This window comes from Actinia tenebrosa, unplaced genomic scaffold (assembly GCF_029948245.1).
Source record: "Actinia tenebrosa isolate PJP-AT-01 unplaced genomic scaffold, QUT_ActTen_1.0 PGA_scaffold2__45_contigs__length_23673736, whole genome shotgun sequence".
In the NCBI taxonomy this organism is placed as follows: domain Eukaryota; kingdom Metazoa; phylum Cnidaria; class Anthozoa; order Actiniaria; family Actiniidae; genus Actinia; species Actinia tenebrosa.
The window spans coordinates 2,727,657-2,745,266 of NW_028292579.1; the positions used below are offsets into that span (position 1 = coordinate 2,727,657).

The window sequence follows — 17,610 nt, forward strand, 5'->3', positions numbered from 1 at the left end:
CGCTCTTTGCGGTAGCTTCAAAAGCATCCAAAGCGATGTGTAATCCCGCACGCACCATCTCATCAACAACATCTTTCATTTCTTTTTCGTAATGTTTGTTCGCTACGTCAAATCTTAGCACTTGTTCCCTAAATCCTCTTTGGCATCTTCAAGCAGAGTCCTCTCATTAGTCATGTCAAGGTCCTGCATGGCTTCTTCAAAACGCGTTTAAAAGAAAACATTCACAATGTCTCCTAGGTATCTGGAACTGTGATCTTTGACGACTGTGCACAATAGGCGACTTGCACTAAGAAATCACGTGACTTCTTGAATGGTATATATGCGCGCTATGTAAACAAACATCAAGATGGCCGCCGTCTCACCGGAAGGCGACACAAACAGGTTAGTACAACCACTTAGACGCAACTTTTTAGCTTTTTTCTACCAAATATTGGTACCCATGGAGTCTTCAAGCATATTTTGCTTTTCGATTGGTCCGAAAGAGAAATTCTTACGGTAATTTTTTTACCAAATCCAAAGCCGCTTCCTGTTTGTTATCGCAACTTTTTTTCGTTTGACCTTGGACTTGCTTTTAAACGGTTTTCCCTTAGAAAACTTTAAAAACAATACACTTTAAACACAGGACTTTATCGTTTGCTTTACTTTTTGCGAATTGAAATTTAACACTAAAAATGTTTGTTGTGTTCCTAAATGCACAAGTGATGGTCGACGTGATGATAGTTTGTCATTTCGCCGCTTCCCTGAGTTCTTGTATTTCTAAAACATTTTTATAATATACGTTACAAAGTCTACAGACTCTAGTAGCCGTAATTTTGTAGCTAAGTACATACCATTCTTGGTCACTGTTGGTCGCAAATCCACGAGAAACGTGTCGTTGGCCATGGGAGGGTACACGAGCAAGATTTTCGCAGTCAATGTGATACCATATCAGGCAGTGTAGACATCGTATCACAAACACTGATCGAGTCAAGAATTGACAGAAGTTTTTCATTCATTGGCTTGGTCTTAAAAGTGTTAAAGACTTTCAAAGACAAAAGGTTTTTTTAAAATTAGTTTAATGAGTTCGTGACCAAAATAACAATATATTGGACACGATAGCACAATAACAATATAATAGACACGATGGCACAATAGGTCAAAATAAATGGGGTGTGACGGGGAAAAGGAACAGAACTTACATCCTATGTGGAACCCAACCCCCTTCTTATATACAACTATTTCAAAATACGTTAGTTGTCATCGCCAAAGGCGATAGGTGATTGGTCATTCCGAGAAGGAAATGGTTTCGTCCACTACAACATTGAATCAGTCTCGACACACAAGTCCATGTTCTTGACAAGAATGAGAAGCAGAAATACAAGTCATTCCAGCTATTCTTGGATCTTGGAATGACCTCTTTCCTATCGCTTTCCCCCTACTATATATTACCTATTGCCTATCGTCTTTGGCAATGACAATGTTTTTTGAAATTGGTGAAAATATGAAAAGGGGAAAATATGAAAAGGGGAAAATATGTGAAAGATCAACATCCATGTAATGTAGAAAGAGAATCGCATTATTAGACACTGCTTACCGGATCAACTTTTAGGACAAAAAAGAAGAGGTGCAAAGTGATTTGGAACTAATGTGTGACTGGATAGATTGCACCACTGAATATTCACCGGCATGTAGTTCTTCTCATCGAGTCTCCAAAGATTTACAACACTATTGTAGATGTCGTATCCCTGTCCCATGCAGTGCGTTTTAATGGTTACATCAAGGAAATTGGCTGCCATTTGAATTTGTAGCAAACCTGTAAAATAATTTAGCATTAAACGCAGATAGAATAACACAAAAGTGCGAGATAAAAATAATTGGTATTCGTAGCTTGCCTGATCCATTCCCGACCTGTTACATGTTTGGGGAGCTGAGATATCACCTCTTCAGTGGTCACTGTATACATGAAGGCTACTGGATCTTCAAAGCTCATTATCGTTTGCAGAAAAATGAAACATGAGTACAATATTTATGATTGAAAATAATAATGAAATGCATTATACCTAATGGACGTATAATTCTTCATTTGTAAAGGCATCGATGATTGCGCCGAGCTTGATTGCACGCCAATCTGCCTCTTTGTGCTTGGAGCACAAGGTGGAAACTGTGCAAAAGAAACAGTTTCCATCGCCTCGCACCTCGCAACTGGTTCGTAACCCTCTTCCAGCAAGTTATCCGGTACGCAGTGACGGCATCTTATAAGAAAGTGTATATGGAGATAATATAGACATCCATTCTATTGTGGTGTGAAATTGATACTCATATGGCGTACACATGTAGTGTGATATTAACCTGCTTTCCACAAGATCATCCTTTACTTTGTAGGAATTGGCCTGTTAGTAAAGTCAGGAATGCAGCTTTCAAATTGTTTTAACTGTTCAATTGATATTTTTATTTTATGAATATCGAATGCTTGTATCTGCGCTCTTGAAGTGTTGGAATCAAGGGTAAAGGCCTATATTGCTTTGGTAAGTGTTGCTTTCATTAGCTTCTTTCCTTACATCCAAAGGTAGCCTCTGTTTATGTAGCTGAGATCTTCTGTCTTTAAAATTGAGACTAGATTTTCTAACCTTGTCTTGATTGGTTTTCCTATCCATTTTGTCATTGTGACTGATGCAGTGTTTTCCAAGTTCAATATTTAGACTATCGAGTGTTTGGCTGACATGCTGGTATCCAAGGTTCACTTGTGCGATACCACAGGCCACTCTAAAGTCATTACTATCACTCCCACCATAATATCTTATTTTTGGAGTTTTGGTTCCAATAACAATGTTCAGTGACTCATTGCGTTGAGAATTTGCAGCTGGTGATAACTTTGCTATGACTAAATCAGTACAATATTCATCAAATGTTTTTTCTATTGCTGCTCTCAGATCTTTTCCATAAAGGAGATCTTTGCCATATGGGAGATCAGAGTGTTTGTAATTAGGGTCTTTTTTTGCACCGCACCACATCTCATTGCAAATTTCGTGATTTCCAAAGGCATGAGGTACTATACTTTGGAAGGACGTTTTTAAATCTGTACGATTTCCTTAATTTTGAGACACTGCTTAACTAAAACATCTTACCAAGTAGTTGATCACTTTTTGAGACAGGGTGGAAGAATTTAGAAATTTGCCACACTTGCTCAGATTAATTAATCTAGTTGCAAGAGACCTTTTTGCATGTATTGTGTCTGTCCATTTCTCGACTGGGTATGGCACTTTTTTTCTAATGTGGGCAGCAGTAGTTGAGTCTTCGTCACCAGTATAAATAGAGAGTTTCACTTTTGAAACCAAACTTTGAGTAAAGAGGTGTACAGCTGCTGTAGGCTCCATTACCTTTGACGATGCAAAGTGAATCACGCGGCAATCATGTTTCTTTGCTTTTTTACCATTGTTTGTTGCGTATGAGCAACATCTGCATTTTTTTGATCTAGTGGTGTAGTCTAATATCTTACCACTTGTTAGGCTCATAACCGCTGCCTGACCTGTAGATGAATTGTGCCCCTTGCCTCTCTCATGCCAGCCCATATCAAATGAGCATTTTATACTAATACGCCCTTCTGAATCTTCATTTTCACCATTTCTTATAGCATTAGTTCTCTCATCTAGCATGGAAGTTTTACAACTACTTTCTGTTCTAAAGCATGACCTATATCTCTTTCTCTACTTTTGAAAGTTACTTGATTCATAGGAGGGATATTCATTGTAGAAAGTAAATTGTTCAAATGAGTGTTTCCAATTCCAGAATGGAGACAGCCAAGGACAGCTCTTGAATTGATATCATGACAAAGAGGACCTCTTTGTCCACTTCTGTGTTCACCAGATGTATTAACCTCATTCTCTTTACCACACACTGCACAGATGACTGAAAATACTGATGCCTATACATTTTTTTTCTCTCCATTTATGTTGCACAATGACAACTTTTCTATGGATAGAATTTAAACTGTTTTGTTATTTAGATATTAACAAGGTCTGAACAAGGTGTTGTAAACATAAACACAAAATAGCAAAGTACAAACATTTTATTATTATGATAAAATAAAAACAAAATTAATGCAGTTTTCACCTTATGTTTTTTATTTATTGACTAAAGTCCCCCTTGCTGTATTTTTGTTTGTTTATTTGTTTTAATCCTGATTGTTGTTTTTTTGTTTGTTTGTTTTAATCCTAATTGTTATTATAAAGTAATATATACATTCCCATTTCATTGGCAAAGCAAAAATACCCTTATAGCCACTGAATGAAAACATCAGCAGCAAGCTGATTTCGTTCATCCTATATGTTGTTTGTGTTCAGAGGGGATGATGACAGTTAGGATTTGATTGTTCTCTGTTCATTGATAGTAAAATTTCAGTGATATATATTGTAAGTATAACTTTTACAGCCAATGCATGTATGTATAATGCATCACAATAGAGTGCAAACACTATATCCATGAGAAAGTACTATTTGATTTCAGTAACCACTATTTTTTTTAGTGCTGTTTAACAGATTAAGTCTTTGCACTCTATCGATCAGTTGTGCTACAAATTTCCTAGAAATTCATATTATTGATTTTGGACAAGTAGTGATTTATCCACACCTAAGCATAAATAGTATGATAAAGATTCTATATAAATAGGAATTCATTACAAATATAATTATTAGTTTTATAGCCACAAAGCTTTATTGCCAAAAAGATAGAATTAGTTAAATGTTATTATGTATGACAGGTTTTATTTGTGATAAAGTTGTACAGGTTCTTGTAGTATGGTATAAAAACAACAGCCTGAAGCCATTGATTATCAGTTGTCATGTCAGTATATTCAGTTTTGCTTTTTCAGAATAATTTTAATTTGATTTTGAATTACACACTTGAAATACTAACCAATTGTAATATTGGTTTGCATAATAATAACAACTTTATTAGACAGGGTAACACCGTTACCATAAACGTTACTTTACAGGTGGCCCTGAATTATGAATCATATGAGCATGTAATAAGAGACTGCTATCTCACCTGATTTGCAGTGCTGACATTTTCGTAATCCATTAGTGAGTACTTTTATATCTATGATTCTACTTACATCTGGACTGAACTCTCTCTGTTGTAGTTGTTTCTGATAAATCCTATGATCAATCAATTACATGCACTTGTAATTTAGAATTTTTTTAAAAAATTGAACCATAAAATTACTGTTTCTGAAAGTAAAGTACTACTAGACACAACACAGCAGCTTTGGCAGTCCTACCGGTTCCAAGTGCAAGTCCGAGTCCAAGTCCAATTTTGTTTACGCTTTTTACAAAAAAATCTCGCTATTGAGTTCTGTAAGGGAGGACAATACTGAAGAAATTTAACAAAAACAGACCAATATCACCTGACTGGCACGGGTTTCTCGTTTTGGCGGGGAGCATTCTTCCCCGCTGGGCTCGAATAGTAATTTTCTCTTCATCTTTCACTCGCGTAATCCTTGAGTCCTGTCGACTTTAGCTGGCCTCTTTGGAACAGTAAATCGACCACGTTCATCTCGGAATAGTGACATTTTTAGGCATTTTTTCTCATTCATCGCTGCACTAACCAAACTAAAGCCCCCAACCGTAAAAAAAACGTTTTTGATACGACTCATCTCGCGTTGATGGCTCATCCTTACGGTACGACACTTTATGTTCTCTCTTTAATTCAATTCTGTCAGAAATTTTCCCCCGTACTTTTCTTTACTATTTGGGTACCTTTTTTATTCCTATATGATCTTAACAAAAAAGAAAAACACTTTTGAAAAATATCTCGGCGTGTCGCCATCTTCGTTTTGATTTTTTCTTGACTTTAAAAGCTCGCGTCATCGCACAATTCGTTGCCATGCCTCGCGCGAAAAAAATATATGGAGCCACCTTAACTCACACAAGTTATATCTGTCAAAATATATAGGATGTCTTTCGCATACCTCTTCTCGTATGCGCTGGTGAGCCTGATTCATTTCCCTCTTCATATATTTCTGCTTCAATACGAATAGATATGTTCAGCTAGTGTTGTGAAGCAATCCTGTATGTGTGTTATTGATATAAAGGAACAATTTGCGCACTTTACCTGTGTTGTGGTGCCGACGCTTTTCGCGCACGCTTTGCTTTTCTTGGCGGACTGGCTGGCTGACTGCAAATGCAAGGCCCAGATTAGGACAATGGAATAAACGAATGCAATGTGCAGCCCTGGGAAGCTTTACGTACCTATATACTGATCCATCCTGCACCTCTCTCTCTCCCCTACTTCCTCCCGTCTCCGACTCCGACTCCGACTGACTGCAAATAGAAATGAATGCTATTAAAGTTAAGCTTCTTACATCCACCTAGGGGATCTGAAATGGAGAAGTAGAAATGACGTAGAAATATATTATTTTGCACTACTTATTTATCAAGTATAAATAGACATATAAAAACATATAACGTAATTTTGTGAATCATGATTGTATTTGTGTGTGAAACTGAACTTGTTGTTGTTTATTGTCATCTACGTACCTCACTTCCTGAACATCCTCCTCATACTGCGACTCCCTCGCTCCCCTACTACTTCCACCTGACTCCAACTCCGACTGACTGCAAATAGAAAAGAATGCTAATAAAGTTAAGCTTCTTACAACCACCCAGGGCAGGTGTCGGGAAGCTTGTGAAATTTGACCCGCTAGCAATAAAAGCCTGTTCACTATTGCAAGAAAATGAAAACCTCATTAGCTACTGTGTCGTTGTTGCCGACCTCTCTTATTAGGAGCGTTATTTTTTACGTCATAATTGCGAGAAGCAAAGGGACACCTAAGTTTTTGCAAACTTTCTCGATTCTGATTTGCAGACATTTTCTCTCAGATCAGCTGGACGTCTTTCATTCATAAATCAAGATCAATCGATTATTTATCTAGTCTTCGTAAATTATTGAAATTTTGATATCTAAGTACCATGTAGAATCCCGTTTGTGATCCAAAGGCCAGTGGGAATGAATGAATGCAATATGCAGATTGGGTTTCATTTGTCGATGTTGACGTCACATCCGGCACTCTCTTCCATGTTCGCGAAATTTGAATTTTGTTCGTTAGCGGAGTGGCCCGTTTCAAACGCCTTTCGTCATTAGCGTGGCTCTTGAAAGTCTAATTTTTATGCGTGAAAGTAAGTTGAATTAACAGACCAAAAGCACGACGACGTTTTATACCTACGCTTCCAGAAATGTTTTGGTAGCTTTTGCTGATTTTGACTATTGTCTTGGTCATTCTCGAAGGAGTTTCAACATGATATGAATGACAAATTTTGAAAAGGATCATGGTAGTTTCGAGGTAAGAAGCGGCGTAGTAGGGTTGAGTTCTATTAAGCTTTGCATTTGTTTCATTTGTCTAGTTTACCCAATGATTTGGATGGTGGAATAAGGGGGCGGGCTAAAGTATACCTTTTGAAAAACTGTTCGATTCCTGACATCTTCGAATTCTTCTGCTCGACAATTACAAGAATAACTTTCAAGAACTTTATAAGTGATTAAAAAGAATCCCGCTTAATCCGGGACATTCTCCCATGCAATTGGCCGCGGCACCTAATCGCGGGCTCAAAATAACAAAAGAAACTCTGTAAAAACCATCAATATGTCTGCTTTCACTGCATTGCAAATGCATCCTTAATCCTTGATGCATTATTATTTTTGCTGTGGTGCTATGTTTTCTCACTTCACTCTTGAAAGAAATAATAAGCCATCCATCCATCCATGCATGTATCAATCCATCCATCTATCCAGTCAATTTGTTGAATATCCTCCCTTCCTCCCTTCCTTCTTTCATTCATTATGGATTGAAAATACGGTAATAAAAAAAAGAAAAACTTATATGGTATGCATATTAAAAAGGGAATGATAAATATAAAACTATAATGATAACAAGGAACTATTTGATATAATGATAAAGGTAACATTTATATATACTGATATTATAACCTATCTAGCTAGGTTGATTGATTCATTCACGTGATGTTCCATATTACATTTTTGGGCTATTCCTTTTTTGCAATGGACACACTTGTGTGTGTCCTCAGGTGCCTTTTAAGTTTTGAAGTTGTTATAAATGCCTTGTCACAGAAAGAGCATGCAATGCTTTACAATGTGGTGTGAAGTGCCGGGTCTGTCGCAATACAAACAATCGTATGACTTTCCACCAGTGTGAGTCCGTAGGTGTACATTGAGTCCGCTTTTACTGCTAAGAGTTTTGTTGCAAAACCAGCAGATTCTTAGGCCCACTGAAATGAACAACGAGAAATAATGACATTTGAGCCATCGCTTTCCAACATCACAATACTGCTAGTGTCACCCATCATTGAATAAATTGCATGCATAATGACATGCACCGGTGAAAAGCCCTACAAATGCAGTCATTAATTGCAAAAAAAAAAAGGTTTGGCCAAAAGAGTAGGCCCTGAACCAGCACTTACGAAGGTTTGAGTCCAAAAGTAATTGGATAGTAATTAATAAAAATTCAGTTGATATTGTTTGATTGTTGGATTGAATTATATTTGTTTGAAACGTCTGACATCATTCGTTCATCATAATACCAAGATTAAAAATTCCCAGCTTCATTAAATCAATTTGAAAAAATTTCCCTAGGTTGAGAATAAAAATAAATGAATAAAATTAAGTAAACCTTCCCTAGCTTGACAAATTGTAGCATACACTTTACATATAAATTGAAAGTCGTTTTTTGCCTGAGAAGATGTGTGAGAAGAAGAGGGGTAAAAATAAAATAGATTGTAAAACTAATGGAGGTTGTAAATAACTTTCACGTAGCTCCAACTTAACCTGACTTTTAATAGTATAATATTCCACCCTATGTATTGTTATTAATGAGGTATGAGGCATCCACTCTGGCCTTCCAGTTCTTGTGAAGGAAGTGGGAACATACCTTTCAGCTCAAGGTAAAGGAAATTTATCCATGTAATGCATACCCTGGAAACGAGGCCTTTGCTGATACCAAATCTGTCAGCAAGGTCTTGGACAAAAAGCCCAGCCTTGAGTTTCATCAGTACTAGTAGAAACTCATCCCAGTAAGATAGCTTTCTTGAAGGCCCAGGTTTCTTTCTATTTTGATCCTCTTGATAGTCTTGGCTGTCTTTTACTAATCTGCTTGTCCCCCTTCCAATACTGCATCTTACGGAGTTTGGGCTCAATAAAGTTGAAGAAACTGATCAGTGCTTCATAGCAGGGAAATCCAGTATAGAACAGGATTGCATCAGTGTCTTGTTTGTTTTTTTCAAGTGAAAACTGACGGTCCAATAATACTGATTTGCCTTTTTCAGCTTCATTTAGTTTTTGTTGATAATCAGCTAAATCACTTTGCAGTAGTTCCATCTGTCTTTGTAGATCAGCAATAGTATCTGATGTGGTTGGTGTTTCAGTTAAAATTTCTGATTCAGCTGTTGGTAACGGCATATTTTCAGTTGAATCATAACATAGACCTGTAGCACAATCACCCCCTACAGTTGTGTAACATAGGACATTTTTATGAAAATAACAGAATCAAGTTGATGATAACTTTTTCCCCTAGAAATAGGTTCCCCAACTCCGAATTTGCACTTTTGGTGAAATTCTAGTTTTTCATTAGCATTTAACAGAGATTTAGAAAATTACCCATAATCCTTTGTGGGTGTAGTATCTTGGTATTTGCTTATTTAGTGCGCATGTAATTACGTGTGACAGAGTCAAAAGACACTATTTTGGACAGTAATTATTTAGTCATAAATCTATATTTTTAATTAGGAATGCCTCGTGTACACATAGGAATGTAATTCTTTAGTTAACTGTTTGCGTGGAAAATGCGTAAGCAAGAAATAATTTCCGTACGTAATTACATTACAGTGAGTCATGCCTAGGTTTGGCGCTTGTTTACGTAAGTTCGTGTTTGGGACATCCTGTTTGCGCCTAGGGCGTGCAACATTGCGTAGGATGTGTAAGGTCTTAAGAATGCAGGTTTTCCCACAAAAGTAGGCCCAAACTAAGCTTAAATCAGTGTAGTAAAAGTTCTTGAAGACGTTGCGTTGTCTACGGATATTTTCACATATCAAGACAAGGAATTCTCTACGATGTAAAGGTATGAATCTTTGAAGCCTTTTACACTTATACCTAGGATAGATTTAGGACAAATCTATGTTAATATCGTTAACTAGTCGTTATATTTTATAGCTTAGATTATTTATATATTTGTTAAGCATTCGTTTCATGTTGTTGTAATGCTAGTCGCATTAGCGCGTAATTTAGTACAAAGTTATTCACGCAGTAGTAATTTAGTAATCACGCTGAGTGTATCTTGTCTTTTAAACTCTTTAAAACGTTTACTATAGGATCGCTACCGCCTTACTCGCTTGTTTAACCTTTTTACTACGATAAATAGCCTTAACTGCGGGATAAAAGACCTTTTCTTTCCAACCTTTAATTTGTTCGCTACTTAAACTCTACACTCAAGGTCATTGTCGCGACCGCGTGTTCAGTAAACCGTGTAATTCTTAGTTTGTCATAAACAAAGGTTAAAATACTTACCTAAAGCCATAGTTAACCTCTAGTCAATTTTTCCTATTGCTTTTTTCCATTGGTTTAGTTCATTTTAAACGGTTTACCGACTTGTACATTAAACTTTGCAACCTAGTAATTTTCACTCGCGTATTGTAAACACTGCTAATCAGTATGCAATATTCAAATTACCTGTGACGTAATTTACGTATTTCCGTTTCTATTTATATCTAGCAAAACTGTATTTTATTCATAACTTTTTAGCTATTTAGATAAGCTACAAATTTATTTTATCTCATTGTAAATATTTTTCTTGTTTTCATTAGAGATATCCTGTAATCTCGTTCCCGTTTTTTTTCCCCATGTATTGTAAAGTTGTGTGAATTTTTCAATAAATTCTTTTGTCAAAACCACTTGCAATCTGATTCATAGCTGAGCGCCTTGCCGCCGGTTACATACGAAAAATATATGAAAAATTGACTTGATTTATAGTGAGGCTATGATCTCCTCGTGCATTTCAATTGCAAGTTTGTAGACATTTTTCTTCTTTTTCTTGAGCTCACCACACACACACATCTGACAGTTTGAGAAAGCACAAATGCCGTTTTCATTTGTGTTGAGTTTGTACGTCATGTCTATTAAGTGAGTGAAGCTGCTTTTCTCGTTCTTTCGCCGCTTTGCTAATGGAACCACGCCCAAGGTTAAAAAGCTTGGAAACAGAAGACTGGGTCCTGGATTTCGCAACATTTCTTCCAAAAGAAAGATTTTTAACAGCTGACAAGGCTGCTCTGTTATCTTTAGAACCACTTTTCTTGATTTGCTTTATCCCCTCGGAGATGTCTGCTGCGAGAGCCTTGAGCGCACTATCCTCTTTCCTTTCTTCGGGTGTTTTTACTATTTCCTTTTCAGAAAGAATTTTTCTTGTGCGCGGACTTGAAATTAGGGATTCCAGAATCTCTGCTTTTTTCTTTGGGGATCCTGGCAAGGTATTCCTTATGACCTTAAGTGCTCGTGTCTTGGCCATACGATTATGAAAACCTTTCTCGGTAGATGACGGTACGGGAGCCGGCGGGTTTGGAATCGTGACACTTGACTCTTTCAAGTCTTCATGGTTGTTACCTATTAATTCTTGTCGTTTTTTTTCTCTGTATCGTTTCACCCTTTCTCTTGTTTGCTCTCTTAGTTTGGCTCTCCGTTCTTCAACTTCAACTCTCTGTTCTCCTTCACTTCGATTTTTCTTCTTTTTCTTTCCACTTGTGACGCTTCTCGTTTGTGGTCGGGCTTTTCTGCTGTCACGGCTTTGTAACAGCTGTGCAATTTTCCGCTCCCGGTTTCATTCATAATATTTCTTGTCAGAATCCTTCTTTTTTTCTTTTTGTCGATCTCGCCATTTTTTCATTTTTTCAGCATTAGAAATGCTTTTCTGGTTATTGACCATCATCGAAATGAAATCTAGAAACTTCACGGTTGGAAAATATAGCGTTGATGATAAGATTATTTTTAGAGGTCAAGTGTAACACAAGTTGAACGACACTGTGAAATATGACCTCGTGCTTCCTAATTTAAGCCCCTGATTATTCATAAAACACCCCAGATAACGAAGACTGAAGTGTGAACAACACATGCTTTTCACTTCAGTGTTTGTGGTTTGCAAAATTCTAACGAGATCGAGTTATCTTAAATAGAAGATGAGATATGTAATTTTATTTCAGTAAGTAGTGTTGCATTTTGTGTCCGGAAATGTATGTAAATAATTGTTTCCGATCTGAGAACTTCTTTATTTTTCGGTTTCTTTTGGTAAATTTGGAAAAGTTTTTTCACACGATGGTTAACAAGCCTTGGAACTTTCAAATTTACAAATAGACATTATTATTAGACTTGTCTTGGATTTGCTGATCGGACGGTTAATCGCCGTGACATTACGTTAAACTTGCAGCGTTACACGAGGACTCGACGTGGAAATCCTGTTCCTATTTCATGAAAAATAATTAAAAAGGGCCGATAATTTGTATGTTTTATTCGTATTAACAACTGAACTAAAATACAATATTAGATTTTTATATTGTATATTTGAAATAGGTGAAAAAATATTATTTACACTTCCCAACGATAACAAGTTGTTACGCGTTACACCTAAAATTAGGTAACTTTTTGGAGGATCTTCTAAATTTTTCCACTCTTGAATAACTTCAAATGTCAATATTTCTATGTGACATTAATCTCAGAGTATTATTGCTGCCAAGTACGGGTTTCGATTTAAAGTTCGCGATTACCGGCGAAGATATCGCAAATTATAACTACGCGACTCCAAATGTTAGGGGTGATCGTGCTACAGGTCATAATGAAACTGACACATTGTCAACAGAAGATACAACTTCTTTACTTGAAGGTAATTCTTTCGGTTTTTGAGCCATTTCTTTTTGCTTCGTGTTTGTTTCTGGATAAGATCTTTTAGCAGGTGGCTTTCTTTGCATTTTCTGTTCATTCCAACTAAACTTAGATGGCTCTGCACCTGAAGTAAGATAGTAATAAATATGTATAAGAAATAAGATAAAATGATCATTGTTATTATTTCAAGTTACTATATACTGTATAGTGTGTTTGAACTTGCAATATTTTTTTGTTTACAAAGGTATTATTTTGTTTTTTTGTTTATAAAGGTATTACGATAGGGAATAGAAATATATCAGATTTGCTAATAAAGTAATACATGGCATTCAGTTTATTTGCTTGAGTGTTAAAATTAAGTTTAATAACAAAGTCAATACTGAGTAGAAATAAATTTATTGTTCAAAAGCCTTTGGGACTAAAGGTAAACGATCTTTCATTCAATTTTATTGGAGAGAAACGAAATATAAAACCATAGTCAACATTTTAATGCACTAGTCAGTTGTTTCCATCCCCCACCCCCGGGACATGGTGGGGGAATTAGCAAATGAGACATGGCAATCTAAGACAAACCCTCCAGTACCCAGATGCTTTCAGTTTGATCCATTCATAAATTATCATCTTCATTATTATTTGTTGTTGCTATAATATTGATATATCTATTAACAATAAATAAATAATTGATAATATTTCCAAATTTATACCTCTTTTGCATACTTTAAAATCGCAACTGAGACGCCTACTGTATAAATACCGATTTCTTTGAGAATTTCTCTGTTCAAATCACGAACCATCTCTTCTTCCCGACTTACTTAATCGATGACAATCGATTATCGGAAACCAAACAATAAATCGATATCAATCGATGGAAATTACTTAATATCAATTGGTATCCGCGAATCGATGACCAATCGAAAGTCACACGAAGACCGTCTGCTAATCACATTGATTGGTATCGATTGGTATTGATCTACCTAATCTGCCAGTGAGCAATGGTGTGAAACTAAATGATTGATAGATGTAGTCTTCATTAATATACCGTAAGCTATTTACCATAATCTTGAACTCTCTTTTCAAATTACTCGCCAGGGATGCCAGGATGAATTAAATGAATCGATTTTCACCCAAAGCTCTCCACAAACACCACAATAATCAGTAAAATCCTTTGCTTGATTTGTGTTAGTGCCATTGCACCATAGGATTTAAACGGTTCATAATACATAAGATAAGACACCTAATTTGACAGGAAACGTCACGTGGAAACTTCTTCAAAGTGTAGCGCATTTCAAACCAGGGTATCCGTCACTCGGCATTTAAGCAATATCACCTTGTTCCTGCGTAACAAGTCGGTAGAATCTAAATCAAACTTCAAATTACAGGTAAGTCTCGTTTAATTATTCAATTCTACCTCCTTGCTACGCTAAGTCACAAGGAGACCACATGAGACTTTAAAGCCAGTGTTTGGGAGTGTATTTCACGTAAAAGATTTGACACAACTCCAAAGAACTACAATATTTATTCTCAAAAACTGAAGCTTTCACCAAGCTATAGTGAAACACGTTTTATAGGGTGCAAGGGACCAATTTCACCAGGGTTCTTAAGAGTTGGAGCTTAAAATGGCTTGACTGAACTGTCCATGACCTTGAGTGGGTTTCTTATAAAACACAGCAAATGTCCTGGCCTTAGACCAACCAGCAGAAGAGAGAATAGTATCCATAGACACTCCGGCTTGATGTGCAGCTGATGTTGATGCTGAACGTGTGCTGTATGGCTTGAACTTAGTAGTATCAATGCCAGCATCTTGCATTACTTTCTTCAACCATCTCCCTATGGTGTCAAAAGACACAGCCTTAAATGGCTTGGTAAAACTAACAGTAAGTCTTGTGCCATCTCCCCTGAGTGCTTGTCTTTCTTCAAGATAAGTTTTCAGTGCTGTAACCACACAAATGGAGTTGTCTGGTGAGTATGCCGATAGCACTATTGGGGATTGATGAGCTCCCATTTTGGTGTGTTTCAATGGGTCATTAATGACAAAACGGCAGCTAGTATCAGTGAATGACATGAATCTCGTATCGAGTAAAGTCAAAGCCTGTGTCCTTTGGCCAGACAATAATGTTATAAGCATAGTCAGCTTAAGTGAGAGTTGTTTAAGCGACAGCTCCTTAACTTGTCCCATGTTGCGAAGGTAATGTAAAACGAGGGAAACGTCCCATATCTCTGAATATCTTGGAAGTGAGGGTCTTTCTTGAAAGACTCCTTTCATAAAACGCGTATCTAAAGGATGCTTACCAATGGGCAATCCTGAAGAACATGACACAACAGTAGATAATGCAGATCTTACAGTATTTAATGAACTGTATTTTCTGCCTTCTTGATATAACATTGTAAGAAAATCCAACACTGACGTCACAGCGGGAGAAAATAGATTAATCTGTCTTTCAGCACAGAAAACTTCACATTTTGTAAGATAGGTTTGGTATTGCTTTGATGTACCTTTTCTTCAAGAGTTGAGCATGATGTTGGTTGCTTGTTCAGAAATGCCACATTCCTGCAGGGATCTCCTGACAAGTGGCATGCTACCAGCTGTAACCGGTTGTGGAGAGGGTGTGCAAGCTGTTTGTTGTATGGCAACTGCAACAGTTTTTTGGTCTTGGGGAGAAGTAGAGGCTGTGCGACAAGCATTCTCAACGACTGAGGGTACCATGATTGAGTCTCCCATAATGGTACAATGAGTAAGCCTTCGGCTACATCCTCTGAGATCTTTTGGAGGATTCTTCCAATCAGACTATAAAGGGGGGAAAAGCATAAAATGTGAAGTTAGCCCAATTGAGCGTAAATGCATCAGTAGCCACAGCCTGTGGGTCAGGCCTCCAGGATGCATTTTTCTTAACTTTATAGCTAAGTCTAGAGGCAAACAGATCAATATGTGGGCTTTGAATTGAATGACATATTTGTTGAAATATATGGGGGTCTAGGGACCACTCAGTGTTGTCATGAAATACCCTTGACTCCTGATCGGCCTCAACATTGGTAGATCCTGGTATATGGGTTGCAGATACCCACACTTGTTTTTCAATGCAATGCAACCATAACTTTCTTGCTATTTCATTGCAATTCATAGAATGGCTGCCCCCATATTATTAATGTAAGCAACTGCAGTTGAGTTGTCAAGCTCTAATCTAACATGAGAGCCAGATAAAGTCTCTGTAAAGGATTTGATTGCCAAAAAGGCTGCCTTTTGTGAAGTTTTTTTTTTTTTTTTGCCTTTTTTATTCGACAAGCGTCCCCTATCTGAGTCCGCATGTAATCAATCAACTAACATATATTTGGTTACAAGCTAGTAACAATAACACAGGGAACCCAACACCTCACTTTCTGGGATATCATGTATAATCACATTGTATGGTAATAACTAATAACTAATTGTCTTTCTAAGTGTCCAGTAGTTAAGATATATCAACTGGAATAAAACTAAAATGTTCAAAGGGAATAAGTGTTCAAAGATTTAGTTTTTCTGGTGGTTTAACCTCCCGTCCAGATCGGGTTACAACTGCCGTAGGTGTGGTCGATTGTTGAGGGACCTGATGGGGTTGTTCAGCTGCTTCCTCATTTGGACTAGCTACAAGCTGGCGTCGGTTTCTTCTCAGTAGTGACTTCTCTTTACTATATATGTCTGAAACCCACACTTTTTCACCTGGAAGAAGTGGTGGTAGTTCCTTCACTTTGTGAGAGTTGTTGTAGTATTCAGCTTGCTTCAGCTTGTAGAGGGACTCTGTTTGTAGGATGTCAGAGAGTGTGGGCCATTTAGGGTTGAGTTTGTCTGGGTTCAATGGTTGGGTAGATCTCACTCTTCGTCCAAAAAGTAGTTCAGCAGGGCTATAACCGTTATGAATCGGTGTTGAGCGGTAGGACAGCAGTGCAAGGTAAGGATCTTTGCACTTCTTGAGCATGTTTTTCACTGTCTGTACTGCTCTCTCTGCTTCTCCATTACTTTGGGGGTACCTTGGACTGCTGGTGAGGTGTGTGAATCCCCATTCATCTGCGAACTTGGCGAATTCGGCTGCAGAGTACTGCGGTCCATTATCAGAGAATACCATTTCTGGTATCCCATCACGAGCAAAAAATTGATTTGAGGTGTTTGATAACATCTATGGTGGTGGAGTCCTTTAGTGGTGCAATCTCGAAAAGTAATACACTAGGAGAACATATTCCTTGCCATTCAGGTAGAATAAATCTGTGGCAACTTTTTGCCAGGGTCGGTCAGGGAGAGGTGTCAGCATCATTGGTTCTGGGTTTTGTTTTCTCTCCCTGCAGCATGTAGCACACATTGTTACCATGTCTTCGACTTGCTTGTTGAGGTCTGGCCACCAGACGGATTCGCGGGCTCTCTCTCTGCATTTCCTGATCCCGAGGTGGCCGGTATGTATCTTGTCGAGAATTTCTAGTCTCATGGAAGAAGGAATTAATAACCTCGAGTCTTTCATGAGAAGGCTCTGTTGAACGGTGATGTGAGCTCTCTCTTGCCAGTATGGAGCGATAGGTGTTGTTAGCTGGTGTTTCTCTGGCCAACCTTCAGCACAATATTTTTTTAGCTTACGACATATCTCGTCCTCGTCTTGATGAAGTCTGATGTTTTCAAGTTGTCTCTCGGTGGCTGGTAGGTTGTCCAAGATGGATAGCACATACAGGTTGAGGTCTTTATTC

General features: G+C 37.5%; 2 long non-coding RNA genes and 1 pseudogene across 2 annotated transcripts; 1 reads left to right on the top strand and 2 right to left on the bottom strand.

The window, feature by feature from the left end:
- Positions 1-2,350: 2,350 nt before the first annotated feature.
- On the bottom strand, positions 2,351-3,709 carry LOC148909003 (uncharacterized; annotated as a pseudogene).
- Positions 3,710-9,706: 5,997 nt separating this feature from the next.
- LOC148909004 (uncharacterized) lies at positions 9,707-10,931 on the top strand. Its single transcript, XR_016120476.1, has 2 exons — positions 9,707-10,102; positions 10,845-10,931. It is a non-coding gene; the product is annotated as an uncharacterized LOC148909004 (long non-coding RNA).
- Positions 9,740-10,857, bottom strand: LOC148909005 (uncharacterized). Its single transcript, XR_016120480.1, has 2 exons — positions 10,549-10,857; positions 9,740-10,134 (listed from the first exon to the last, which is right to left on the bottom strand). It is a non-coding gene; the product is annotated as an uncharacterized LOC148909005 (long non-coding RNA).
- Positions 10,932-17,610: the final 6,679 nt, after the last annotated feature.